General features: G+C 40.7%; 1 non-coding gene and 1 pseudogene across 1 annotated transcript; one reads left to right on the top strand and one right to left on the bottom strand.

The window, feature by feature from the left end:
• Positions 1–6,717: 6,717 nt before the first annotated feature.
• LOC118490793 lies at positions 6,718–6,885 on the bottom strand (annotated as a pseudogene).
• A 1,012-nt stretch (positions 6,886–7,897) lies between these two features.
• On the top strand, positions 7,898–7,968 carry TRNAG-GCC. The gene has a single exon. It is a non-coding gene; the product is annotated as a tRNA-Gly (tRNA).
• The last annotated feature ends 2,288 nt before the right edge of the window (positions 7,969–10,256 follow it).

The raw sequence follows: 10,256 nt of genomic DNA, 5'->3' as shown, positions 1-10,256 counted from the left end.
ACTTGTAAAACTGTACTTGTGGTCTTGATATATGATAGCACAATCGCAACATTCGCATTACATACATTGTTGGATTACTTGTTTGTGTTATAACATGGGATGTTATGTGTATACTTGTGTTGATAAATGTTATTACATGCGCATATTACATACTTACTATACTTATTATGACCTGACCGATACAACCTTCTTATAGAAGACGCCTCCACGAAGAGCAACTCGTTTGCCCACTACTGAGGCGGAGTTACAGGAACAGATTTCACAGGCTATTGCACAGCACGAGGCCCAGCGCTCAGAACATAGCGGGGGTACCTCTGGAAACAACCCACCCCATAGCTGTACCTATAAACAATTTCTAGACTGTAAGCCATTAAATTTTGGCAGCACCAGGGGAGCTGTAGCCTTTGTTAGATGGACAGAAAAGACGGATTTTGTGATAAGGATGAGTAAGTGCGCTCCTGAACAACAAGTCACCTACATCTCAGGACTCTTTCTAGATGGTGCCTTATCTTGGTGGAATCTTCAAGTCCAAACCCTGGGGGAAGAAGCTGCTTACGCCATGTCATGGCCTGAATTGAAGGAGCTCATGAGGAAGAAATACTGCTCCAGGGCTGAAATCCAAAAGCTGGAAACTGAATTTTGGCATCTCAAAATGGACGGACCAAAAACTTGTTGAATATGTGCAGAGATTTCACGATCTATCTCACTTGGTGCCATACATGGTTAGTCCGGAATTCAAACGCGTTGAGCGTTTCATTTGGGGGTTGGCACCTCAGATTATGAGTATGGTAACATCGTCAAAGCCTGCAACAATTACTGAGGGTATTGATTTGAGTGTATCACTGACTGAGGAAGCTATCAGGTTAAACAAGTTTTCAAACAAGGAGACTCATGTTGAGTCCTCGGGAGAAAACAAAAGGAATTTCTCAAACTTTAAGAAGGGTACCAGCAGCGCCAACAAGAAGAAGGATGCGAACCCACCGGTCGAGGTCAAGACTGTTGCTGAAGTCAAAGGGAAGGGATATATGGGCGCTCTGCCCAAATGTGATGTATGCCAGTACCATCATTCCGGCCAGTGCAGGTTAAAGAAATGTGAGTCTTATGGGAAGACTGGCCATTCGAAGGAAACATGCTGGGCTGGTACTGGTGTTGGTCGTGGTAATCAAAGAGGTTATGGAAATGGCAATGGAAACCGCCCGTAAGGAGGAAATGGTGGGAATGGAAATCGTGGAAATGTTGGGAATCAAGCTGGTAACCGGGGAGCAAACAACAATCGAGGTGGTAATGGGAACGGTAATGGTCGAGGACCAGGTTGGAGACATGGGGCATTTTAAGCGAGAATGCCCAAAGCTCAATCTGGCACAAGGAAGAGTTTTCAACATAGGAGCGAGAGAAGCTCGCCAAGATCCAAATGTGGTTACTGGTACGTTCCCTATCAATCAACGCTTTGCATCTGTACTGTTTGATACTGGTTCCAATTATAGTTTTGTATCGCTAGAGTTTAAGAATATACTTGGGTTGGTAGCCAGTAAGCTAGATATCCCATATTCGATAGAACTAGCAAATGGAAAGCTAGTTGAGGCAAATGAAGTCATCAGAGGATGCGTGATAGAACTGGGAGAACACGAGTTTACACTTGATCTACTGCCAGTCGAGTTGGGAAGCTTCGACGTGGTAGTATGGATGGATTGGTTGTCAAGCAACAGAGCCGAGATTGTAGGTCATGAGAAGATCATACGCATTCCAAAGGCAGATGAAGAAACGACTGTGGTACATGGAGAGAAGCGCGATACGCCTCTAAGGATCATTAGTTGCTTGAAGGCTAGAAAATGTTTGAAGAAGGGATGTGTTGCCTTCTTGGCACACATTGTGGATAAGGAAGTCGCTGAACCGAAACTAGAAGATATTCCAGTCGTAAAGGAGTATCCTGAAGTCTTCTAGAAGACTTGCCTGGATTGCCGCCGCAAAGGCAAGTCGAGTTTCACATTGACTTAGTTCCAGGCATCGCGCCTGTAGCTAAGGCACCTTATCGACGTGCGCATTCGGAAATGCAGGAGTTGTCGACGCAACTTCAGGAATTGTTAGACAAGGGATTTATCAGACCAAGCTTCTCGCCTTGGGGAGCTCCAGTCTTGTTCGTTAAAAAGAAGGATGGTAGTTTCCGCATGTGTATCGACTACCGCGAGCTGAATAAGTTGACTATTAAGAATCGGTATCCTTTGCCAAGGATAGATGACCTGTTCGATCAATTACAAGGTTCGAGTTTTTACTCCAAGATCGATCTTCAATGAGGCTATCACCAGTTGAGAATTCAAGAGGAAAGTGTTCCAAAGACGGCTTTAAGAACTCGATATGGACATTACGAGTTCCTGGTTATGCCATTTGGTTTGACAAACTCGCCAGCCGTGTTTATGGATTGATAAACAGAGTCTGCAAGCCCTATCTCGATAAGTTTGTGATTGTGGGAAGAACATGAGCAACACTTAAGAGCTATTTTAGAGCTGCTTAAGAAAGAGAAATTATACGCCAAGTTCTCGAAATGCAAGTTTTGGTTGCGAGAAATTCAGTTTCTTGGTCATGTGGTTAACGGAAATGGAATCCATGTGGATCCCACAAAGATCGAGGCGATCAAGAATTGGGAGACTCCGAAGACGCCAACCGAGATTCGACAGTTCCTAGGTTTGGCAGGATATTATCGCAGGTTCATTGAGGATTTTTCAAAAATCGCTCAACCGTTGACCTCCCTCACACAAAAAGACAAGAAGTATGAATGGGGAGACAAGTAAGAAGAAGCTTTTCAGTTGTTAAAGAACAAGCTTTGCGACGCACCGATTTTGTCCCTACCCAAAGGCACTGACGAATTCGTGGTATATTGTGACACTTCGCGTCAAGGTTTAGGCTGTGTGCTGATGCAGTGACAGAAGGTTATAGCATATGCTTCTCGCCAGTTGAAGGTCCACGAGAAAAATTACACCACGCATGATTTGGAATTAGGCGCGGTGGTGTTTGCATTAAAGATCTGGCGACATTACTTATATGGCACGCGATGCACAATCTTTACTGATCACAAGAGTCTGCAGCACATATTTGACCAGAAAGAGCTTAACATGAGACAGAGACGATGGGTCGAGCTGTTAAATGATTATGATTGTGAGATTAAGTATCACCCAGGGAAGGCGAATGTAGTCGCCGATGCCTTGAGTCGGAAGGAAAGAATTAAGCCCATAAGGGTTCGAGCTTTGGAGATGATCATTCAAACAGACCTCTCATTGCGCATTCGTGCCGCGTAGAGAGAAGCTCTCAAGGAAAGGAATCTTGAAAATGAATATCTCCGTGGGATGGAGAAGCAGTTGGTACCAAACGAGGAAGGAACGTTGTGCTTCATGAAACGAATTTGGGTTCCTCTCTTCGGTGGTCTGAAAGAAGTAATTTTTGATGAGGCTCATAAGTCACGGTACTCGATCCATCCAGGATCGGACAAAATGTACCAAGATTTAAAGTACTTTTATTGGTGGCCGAGAATGAAAGGCGATGTCGCGACATATGTTGGCAAATGTTTGACTTGCGCCAAAGTAAAGGCCGAATACCAGAAGCCTTCAGGTCTTCTGCAACAACTGGAAATACCCAAGTGGAAATGGGAACAGATTTCTATGGACTTTATAACGAAATTGCCAAAGACACCCAGAGGTCACGATACGATTTGGGTAATCGTAGACCGTCTGATGAAGTCTGCACACTTTTTGGCAATCAAAGAGAAGGATAAAACGAGCAAGCTTGCTGAGCTATACCCGAGAGAGATTGTTGCACGACATGGAGTGCCTCTCTCAATTATTTCTGATAGAGATGGAAGATTCGTGTCAAGGATTTGGCAATCCTTCCAAGAAGCATTCGGTTCTCAGTTGAATCTGAGTACTGCCTTCCATCTGCAGACAGACGGACAGAGTGAACGAACAGTTCAAACGTTGGAAGACATGTTGCGAGCTTGCGTAATGGATTTAGGTGGAAGTTGGGACACTCACCTACCATTGGTTGAATTTTCATACAACAACAGTTATCATGCAAGCATACAAGCCGCACCGTTCGAAGCTCTCTATGGACGCAAGTGTCGATCACCGCTATGCTAGGCTGACGCGGGTGATAGACAGCTTGTTGGCCCCGAATTGGTCCAAGAGACGACTGATATCCGAGAGCGCATCAAGGCGGCTCGTGATCGTCAAAAGAGTTATGCGGACCAAAGAAGGAAACCTCTGGAGTTTGAGGTGGGAGATATGGTTTTGTTAAAGGTTTCACCCTGGAAGGGTGTAGCACGCTTTGGGAAGCGTGGGAAGTTGAACCCCAGATACATTGGACCATTCCAAATCCTGGAGAGGATTGGTCTTGTAGCTTACAAGTTGGATCTACCCGCAGAGCTGAATGGCATTCATGATACATTCCATGTATCAAATTTGAAAAAGAGTCCAACTCAAGAAACAGTGGTCATTCCTGCCGACGAAGTTCATATTGACGACACACTCCACTTCACTGAAGAACCTGTTGAGGTTACTGATTGGAAGGTTAACAAGACACGCCGGAGTAGTGTCAAACTCGTCAAAGTTCGTTGGAACGCGCGACATGGCCCAGAATTTACTTGGGAGCGTGAACACAGTAGTCAATTTCGATAATATTATCATTCCATCTTTACCTTCTGTATATTTACATTCACGTGTTTAGAATTGGTAGTATGTTGACCGAGTAATTGGAGGTAAAATGGAAGTGGAGGAGCATGCGACTTTTACGTGGGTTGTTTTGGTTTATTTAACATGTGCTTATATTAGTCATGTTTATGTTTATTATAAATAGGTTAGAGTTACTTTGTTTTTGATGTACCCCATTAGTTAATATAGAAAGCTTTTCATCCTTTCTTTCTTTGCTGCACATTTACGTAATCATATATTTATTACTTGGAAGTGTGTAGTTAGTGATCTTGAGGGCCTGAATCAACACTGTGGTCTCGTATGAAACGGGTTGCTATAGGTGGGAAATCGAAAGCCCTACTCAACCACTTAACCATGAATCCACCAGAACCAACGAATGAGAAATATGAACAGTGGGAGCAAGACGATCTCATTGTATTCTCGTGGTTGATTCAGAACATTGAGCCTGCTATTTCTAGTAACCTTATTGAGTTTCACCATCAAATCCTGGCCATTGATTTACACTTGAGTACTGATAATCAAGGGCTAGGATTAGTTCACTAGTGTTCACAATCAAGGGGGTTGTTCACTTATGAACTTAACCCTATAAAATAGTTGCCTTCAAACATACTCAAAACAGTTATTTAACTTATTATAAGAACACTGAAGAAAAGTTTCACACTGGCACAACCAAACTTAAAAAGTTAAAATGCATTAATGTTCATGTTTATATATTCTTTTAAGGTTTACAACATAAATTTTAGGCTGTGATATATTCTCAGATTTCGTTAAGAATATCAATTGTACATCATCTACATTCAAATAAGATAAAACAGAAGCCGTAAAACATACCCAAAAAAGTTATTTATTCAATCTAGGCACCAAAATTACACAAGAACATACAAAGAGATCCACCAAACTTACCCAAACTCGACTTACACAAAGACCTGGAAACTTCTCCATTCATCCCACGTAACCGAAGATTCTCTTGATTGAGCTTTCACCCAAAGATACTTAACGATTTTACTTCTACCAAGACTTTTGATATCTCTGGCTGTGCATTCTCGAACAAAACCTCGTTGCCCATTCTCCATATACACCTAATCACAATCAAAACTAGAGCATGAATTGCCTTCTTCTTTTTTCTGGAACCTGGGCTGAAACCATGAAGGTCCAGCAGATCCTTGAAGCGAATAAATGGTCACTCGATTCCGCGTACTCGCCACAAAACAAGCACGAGAGGTCTGGAACATTAATATTCTAGGCTGTGATATTATTCTCAGAATTCGTTAAGTCCAAAATATGCAAAACAAGTACTGCTCATTATGATATATTACAGTTTATATATAAAAAGTACCATTTCTATCCCACATCAACTAAGGAACAATCTTTCCTCTTCTTTATAAAACACATTTGCAAACCTCTAGTCACCGGGCTTGGTAACGCTTGCCTATAACTCAAGTGAGGGTATTAAAGATTGTTGGACAGTGACTCAACCCAGTCAGATTGGTCCCACTGTTGCATAATCCGGCTTGCCCGTTCCAAGTTGTGAGTTGGACCATGTGGCTTGAGCGAAAGCTTGGGCCACATGGTTCCTAAAGCAGGGGGCACTGCGTAAGGCTGGTTTCACAGAGCTGCGAAAACCCCTCGCTCATGACAGTGGAAGGATAACAGGCCGGGGCTCCATGGGTCCATAATATCTACCGGGTTGTCTCAAATGAACAACCATCTTTTTTGGCTATTTAGTCATTGCATCTTCACGCTAGTTTTTAGATAATGAAAAGCTTTTGTGAGATATAACAATAATAGTAAATGTTTAATATAACAGTTGCTACTGAATAGCCCAAATTATATAAACATATCATTTATTTTATAAAGGAATAACACTTCTAGATTTACATTTTATAAATACATGTTTCTCTGAATAATCTAATTTGTTTCAAAAAAGACTAACTTAATAAACCAGGCTGCATTTAAAAACAAACTACTGCAAATATTAAGTACTTAACCAATTTAAAACAACATGAATAAATAAAAAAAATGGAACTAAAAATTGTAGGACTTTCCCCTCGAGAGGGAGTTCTTCTAGAAATTCTCGACGGCCAAGGGAGACCCAAAGCCGAGGAGGGGGTTTGGAAATAGTTTTCAACCAGCAATTGACGCGCCTCGGTTATTACCTCATTAGCTGCGTCATTGCCCCAAGCGCAAAGATAATTTTCCAAACACTCCAACCCCCCTTTTTATACACCTCAGATTTCACTTCTTTTCATACACTCAGCCGATGTGGGATTAGTAACAAACTCACACTTCTTTCAATCTTCTTTCACAACTAATCAGCCTGCTTTTGATTACTTGTCTGCAATGCAGCTTTAATCACCGCAATATATATGGCATTCCTACTTGTATAGTGTTTGTTGGAACTTATCAATGGTAAGCATTGGCAGCTAGGAAGAAGATAAGCAAGCAACAAACTCTTTATACTCGTGCCATGCTTTACCTCTAATGGGTCAAATTAGGTGCAAGTAGTTTTTTAAATGCAAAAAACCTCCTAAATCAACTAATTGATAAATATAAACATACACCATTTCAATTATATTTGGTCGGTGCATCTTTTATTTATAGAAAGTTTAAAGTTGTCAACTTTGCCCCCATTTTATAAAAAAATTATACAGTATCACTTTGAACCCCTTGACTTTCTAATACGTGTCAGTGTAAATTTGACTTCGTCTACTTCTTACGTCACGTAAATCACTTGGCGTTATTGGTCGTTGTTCGGATGCTAATTTGCATGGATTTACACCTGACCGAACCAAGTTTCTTTAAACTTTTAATATAGGGCGGTAATTACTACATGTGAATGGTAATAAGAAGCAATTAAATTTCAAATGTTATTCTAATTAAGAACATTTAAATAACAATAAATCAACAGTATATGTAATAATAATACATGTGTATTTATCAGCTGTTCAAAGTAATAATAATAAAAATACATGTCAATCGTCCCTCATCCGTATAGCATAGCACACATATACACATCTTATTTGGATGAATTATAGTGTACAATATATAAGCATATGTTGCAGATAAAATAAAAGTTGGGATTCGACGGCATAATAAGAGGAAACGTGTATTCAAAATAAAAACTTTAAGATCCCATTAATACTTGTCACGGAAAAGGACAGGGTCTCCAATATTATGCATGTATGAAGAATATGGAAACACAAGCACCAGTGGTCTAGTGGTAGAATAGTACCCTGCCACGGTACAGACCCGGGTTCGATTCCCGGCTGGTGCATCTAGGAGCTGTGACGTTCTGTGCCTTTACCGTTGGTTGGGTCCAACATACTGTCTGATTTCTATCCGATTACAAAATAGGCCTCTCTGAGCTCTTTTTTCCTTCACACATGATTTTTTTGTAGCAATCTTGAAGAGTCTTATTGTTTATATTGTTATCGGGTTTGTGGCCACTATACGCTGGCCTTATGGTGATTTATAGCACATATATGGTTTATACTTTCTACACACTACGTATTCACTAGTAACTCGCTAATTGTTTGCGTATATTTTCATGTAGACAAAAATGTGAATTCAAATTTCATGGATTAGAGAGTCGAAAGCCCAAGCTTGTTCAAGACATTGAGCTAAAATTTTATGCGTAGCATATATATGATTAAAGTATTGTAACGCAAAACATAACAGTTAGAAGTTATGCACAATATTTACAAGTAGGGTAAATTCCCTGTGTCTGTTATTCAATATCTCAATTATATTTATAGATTACAATGGGTTGACTATTCTATATTTGTTACAAATATTTACACTTAATAAAAACTATTGTGCATATCTTCTAATACTCCTCTGCAGTCGAAACGGGAGGATCACGAATGTTGAGACTGGAACGAAAATCATCGAAGAGAATCTTGGGTAACCCTTCGGTGAAGATGTTAGCTATGTAGTAGCGTGATGGGACATGAAGTACTCGAACCAAACCCATTGCCACTTTTTCACGGACAAAATGGATATCCATTTCGATATGTTTAGTACGTTGGTGTTGCACAGGATTGCCCGTCAGGTAAATCGTACTAACATTATCACAATAAACGAGAGTGGCATGAGTAGGCGGATGATGTAATTCAAGAAGCAAATTCCGTAGCCAACATACTTTTGAAACGACATTGGCGACACCACGATATTCTGCTTCAACACTAGAACGTGATAAGGTTGGTTGTCTCTTTGACGACCACGAGAGGAAGTTGTCGCCCATGTATACACAATATCCGGATGTCGAGCGACATGTATCGGGACAACCCCAAGTCCGCGTCCGTGTAGGAGATTAGCGAGCTAAGTGATGAAGCATGTAAATGAAGCCCAAATGATAAAGTGCCTTTCACATACCGAACTATACGTTTTAGAGCATGCATGTGTGTTGTGGTTGGGGCGTGCATATGCATACACACTTGCTGAACGGCGTAAGAAATGTCAGGTCGCGTGAAGGTGACGTATTGTAAGGCGCCCACCAGCCGGCGATGAGCAAATTGTCGTCAACATGAAGTAAGATGAAGGCCACGTGAGTTCCCTCTTTAAATATGAATAAAGAGTGATCGCATTGACTGTGACTAAAGCCGATAGTAGTGTGACAACCCTCATAATTACAGGTATCCGTACAAATAATTAATATTGAATTGTGCTTAATGACTATGCTTAATTACAACTGGTGACTTAAACTGGTTTCTGATTTCTTATCATACATACATGTGCATCACATTTCATATTGTCACATCACTTATTGCATACAAACTTTAGTGACATAGACGATGCACAAAGCATAGCTAGCACAGTTAGCGGATAACTCAGAAAAATGAAACATGCTGACAATGTCAGTACATAGACAGACAATGTTTTGAGACCCCGTAAGGGCCAGAGTCAAGGTACTACACTAGTATGTTGTGTAGGGAAGTAAGGACCATAAAACTGCGTCACTAGGTGATAGTTTAAGTGCCAGAAAGTGCCTAAAACCCACTCAAAGTGCAGAATTCTGCATTAATCAGCATTTTAACATGCTAGTAACATGCAAAAATATGGCAAAATAGTCCTGTATACTTTCCTAAGAGTTGGATTTAAAAGTGTCACAAAAGGGTACTTAAAAATCACTATACGGAATAACTTGACACTTTAACGAACCGGTATCTAACCGAACAACCGGACATTACCGGGAGCACCAAAATATTGCTAGAAGCATTGTTTTACTTTTTCTGAGCTAGTTATGGTTCCCGAACACCCTAACATACTACATAATGCAAGATACACATAAAACACTAGACTTTACACTTAACACCCTAGCTAATTACCCACTTATCTTTACAAGTTACAATTAACCCCCCCCCCCACCTTCCTTGTTTACGGCCCAAGGGATGGCCCCACCTCCCAAAATCCTACAAGATTACTTAAATCTTCAATGATTTCCTTTGGATTTGATTAAATTATGTAATGTACTATGGAGACATTAGAACCTTTGGATAAAACTCAAAATATGATTATAAGTAACCAACACCTTCATCTTCACTAATCACCAACTCTCTTCTC

The sequence above is a fragment of the Helianthus annuus genome, chromosome 3 (genome assembly GCF_002127325.2).
Source record: "Helianthus annuus cultivar XRQ/B chromosome 3, HanXRQr2.0-SUNRISE, whole genome shotgun sequence".
Lineage (NCBI taxonomy): Eukaryota > Viridiplantae > Streptophyta > Magnoliopsida > Asterales > Asteraceae > Helianthus > Helianthus annuus.
Note: the sequence above shows the minus strand (reverse complement) of the source record. Positions and strands in the feature narration are given on the sequence as shown.